This window comes from Cyprinus carpio, chromosome B4, assembly GCF_018340385.1.
Source record: "Cyprinus carpio isolate SPL01 chromosome B4, ASM1834038v1, whole genome shotgun sequence".
NCBI classification, from domain to species: Eukaryota; Metazoa; Chordata; class Actinopteri; order Cypriniformes; family Cyprinidae; genus Cyprinus; species Cyprinus carpio.
Window position 1 is genome coordinate 25156867 of NC_056600.1, and position 4353 is coordinate 25161219.

Sequence of the window (4353 nt, forward strand, 5' to 3'; positions counted from 1 at the left end):
CAGTCATCTATTTATCCCCAAAATATCTTTCTTAACGTCTCAAGGAGCACAACACACTCTTGGGACTTTGCTCCTATAAGCAAAATTTCCATATAGGAACAAAGCTTCAGGTTTAATAACTAAACACATAAGGAATAACTGTGAAGATCTTAAATTCGATTGGTCCAGGAATTGAAGCCATCAGACAAAGGAGGAAAGTTGTCTATCAAACAGAGTGAACTAGACAACATAGAAAATACTCCCAATTTAAGATCCTAACACTGTCAACAACAATGTCCTTCTTGAAAGATATCAGCTCGATGGTGAAGAATCTCGCTGTAAAGTTCATTACTGTGAAATACGTCTTGACGAGATTCACACAAACATAATCTGTTATGTCTTACATGATGGTTTTAGTTGAAGTTTGGGGAAATCTGATGTGTAACATTATATTAGATCCATGCATTACAGTAGGTCTTAATATAGATCTGTCTCAATGTTAATCAAACATTAAAAGAAAAGACAGAATCACTCGCTGCTCTTGATTTAACTACTGTTTATTAGCATCTTTGTTCTTATTTTTTATAACAAAGATAAAAATAAAAACAACCACAATTCAAAAAAAAAAATAGTAAATTAATATTAAGAAAAAAACTGGAGGAAAATATGCAACGTTTCTTGGTGATTTTACTTTTGTTCTGACACTAGAAATTATAGGCAGATGGTAACATGGAAAGATTGTGTGACATGCTCCTCATTTCTGAAGAACTGAACTAGATAACCAGCTGACTCATATCTTCAATCTCATTTTTAACCAAGAGTCTGATTTTATGGTTAAACAGGGAAACATATGATTCCTTTTGTGACACATCTGATTTTTATGTCAGTGATTTTAGGATGAGAGAAGAAACTATAACGAGGTGCTTGATTTGATAAAATCATAAAAATAACTTATTAAAAATGAAAATATCAATTATTAATCATCATTATTACAATAATCCTTATTTAAATCAAATAACACAAATAAAACTGAAAAAATATCATAAAAATTTAAAGAAAAATGTATAAAAATTATACAGACATTTAAAAAAACATTACCATTAATAACAAAATCATTAACCAAAAGAACAAATTTATCTAAAACAATAAAGTGTCCCTGCAGCACAGAAGCAGTCATCAGTAGCACAGAGATATTTGTAGCAATAGACAACAATACATTGTATGGATCACAATTATACATTTCTCTTTTATGACAAAAATCATTAGGATATTAAGTAAAGATCATGTTCCATGAAGATATTTTGATAATTTCCTACCGTAAATATATCAAAATTTTTTATTAGTAATATGCATTGCTAAGAACTTAATTTGAACAACTTTAAAGATGATTTTCTCAATATTTAGATTTTTTTTTTGCTCCCCCTCAGATTCCAGATTTTCAAATAGTTGTATCTCAGACAAATATTGTCCTCCTAACAACACAGACATCAAATACATTCAATAATTGACCCTTATGACTGGTTTTGTGCTCCAGGGTCAAGTGTAGGTTGTGAAGAGCACAGAAACACAGTGTCACTCAGCAGGACTCACACACACTGATCTTTCTGTCTATGTGAGGATTTATTACATTTATTCTGATGTTATTTCACTGACAGAAGTAAAGCTGCAGTATTAATATCATGAAGAGAAGAGAAGAGACTCAGTAATAACACTGTTACTGATTTATCATGCAGCTCAAAGCATTATGGGTAGAATCTCTCATCAGTCTATTCTGATTCATCAACACAGTTTTCACTGATGATCTAAAACGAAGTCAAAACCCAGGATAGAGTGTCTGAGTGAATGTGGTCTGGACTGTGTGGATGAGGCTCATTGTGTCAGAGACGCTGTAGAAGGACAGAGTTCCTGCACTGTGATCCACAAACACTCCTATTCTACTGCTGATGGACTTCACAGAGAGAGCAGTCTCTATGTTATTGTGTCTGAATGAGTATCTGGAGGAAGAGCAGAACAAACTCCAGGACTGATCATTACCTCCAAACCCACACTCTTTACCTCCTCCCTTCCTGCTGATGCTCTTATATGACACTGATATATCCACACCTCCACTCCTCTCAATCTCCCAGTAAACAGCGTCCACACACACACTCTCTCGTCTACACAACACCTGACACACATCATCAAATCTGTCTGGATGATCAGGATACGGCTGGAGTGTGTCAGTGTATGTAATCACTCTGTTGTTCTCAGACAGACGGAGGTGTTTATTCACTGTGTTCAGATCCAGAGTGAGCTGACGGGAATCTGATGGAGATAAAACACATCAGAATCAGGAATTATGAATCTGTTTGATCTTTTCATGTAGCTGAACTCTTCATGTTCAGTGTATCATCAGTGTCTCAGTACAGATGAACAGATATCTGTGCACATCATCATCTACATCATCAGTTATAAAACTCTTCTTTCTCCTTCTACAGGAGAACATGAACACACTCAGAGAGTTTTTTCTGCTGGTTTTTCTTACTGACTTACATTGTAGGAAGTCCTTCCTGGTTCTGGGAACAATGTTGGTGAATGTGACTGTGGAAATCAACAGACATGAACAGTGTGATTCTCATGATCCTGTATCAATTCCTAACACATTTCTAATATGATGTTCTCCATGATATGAGATGATGATGGACTGGTTTCTGAGCGCAGATGAATCTCCAGGACTTTACACTCTGTCTGAGATCTTCTTGAGCTCCTCTTTGCAGAAATCCTCCAGTTTGTCTCTCAGCTGATGGACAGAATCTCTCAGAACATCAGAAGAGACGAGAGAACTGAAGAGATCATCATTTACTGTCTGTAGATTCAGGAGGTGCTGAGGAGACTGGAAACTCTACAGAAAACACAAATCAAACTCATCAGCTCCACACTGGGACGCAGCTTATACAAGTGAAAAGAAAAGCTCTGACATGAGACCCATTTGAACAAGATTTCCACAGCCATGTGACAGCCATTCATCTCCTTCAGAAGAAGATCAGATGATAGAGATCTGACTGATGATTATATAGTAACACACTCATGAAGTGTTTCTCTCTGTGAGGTCTCTGTCACAGCAGGATCTGCTCAAAGTCCACTCTGACCCTGTTCTTCTAGATCTGTGTTACCTGCAGGAACTGGATGTGATCCTGTGTGTTTGAGAGCTGCTCCAGCTCAGCGTCTCTCCTCCTTCCTCAGATCATTGATCTCCTGCTCCAGTCGCTCCAGTCGTTTCTTCAGCTCGACTCACTGCAGTCTTTTTCCTGATCTCTGATCAGTCGTATCAGCAGCCGTCAGAGCGGCTTCTCTCAATGGAGCGGATGAGCTCTCGTAAGATCCTCTCACTGTCCTCCACTGCTGCTGTCTGTGCAGAGCGCTGTTAGGACAACAGTGATTTCAGCTTCAGTGAGTCTGAACTGAGACGGAGACAAACTTCTCTTCTTCTCCAGACTCACCCTTATGAGACTCCACAGTCTCTCTCAGCTGCTGAAGATCTTTCTCTCTCTCTGCTGGATTCTCTGCTGGAGCGTCTTCTGCGTCTCCTTCAGCTGCTTCTGCAGGACAAACAGATGAGAGTGAATCTCACAGAAAACTACTGCCACTAAATCATCATGTGAACAGATCAATCCAGGAAAAGTGGAGCTGATAACTAATGGCTGTAGGTTCAGACTCCAGACAGGATGATTGATCATTTACCAGCATAGTACATGAATTAACATCCTAACCTAACCCTGTTTCACACTGTAAGTGTAACTATCATAAACCTGAACCTGACACAGACGTAGAACTTTCATAATGACAGTGTGTCTGTGTCGTCTGTGACTGCATTTAACCTGTATTTTGACTGATAGAAGTATATATTTAATCAAAGAATGGTGAATAGTTCACTCCATTGTTTTATGTGTCTTAATCAAATCCTATTTTCTGAAAGATTGTGTTGAAGGTTTACAGTGTATTTTCAGCAAACAGTGAAACTCTTCTTGCAGCTGCTGTTAATTTCTGCTGTCGTGAACAGTGTGAATGCTGTCAGCTGTTAATATGGTGCAGATATAAACACATATGAAACGAGTGTCAGCAATATTTCATCAGTGTCTAGTGTTAAATACCTGTTTCTCTGTCCTCTGTGCTGCAGCTGATACAGTGTCGTGGTTTTTTATGTTCATCCATCGTACACAGCACACATATACACCTTCTGATCAGTGCGACAGAAAACCTCAAGGAGCTTCTCATGTTTCTGGCAGATCATCTCCTGCAGTCCTCCAGTGGCTTCAATCAAACTGTGTCTCTTTCCTTTAAACCAACTCTCATGTTGTTCGAGGTGATTCTGACAGTAAGAGTTCAGACACACCA

The 4353-nt window shown here is 38.2% G+C and overlaps 1 long non-coding RNA gene across 1 annotated transcript; it reads right to left on the reverse strand.

The window, feature by feature from the left end:
- Window positions 1-1555: 1555 nt before the first annotated feature.
- LOC109052456 lies at window positions 1556-2566 on the reverse strand. The gene is made up of 2 exons (XR_006154584.1): window positions 2512-2566; window positions 1556-2283 (listed from the first exon to the last, which is right to left on the reverse strand). It is a non-coding gene; the product is annotated as an uncharacterized LOC109052456 (long non-coding RNA).
- Window positions 2567-4353: the final 1787 nt, after the last annotated feature.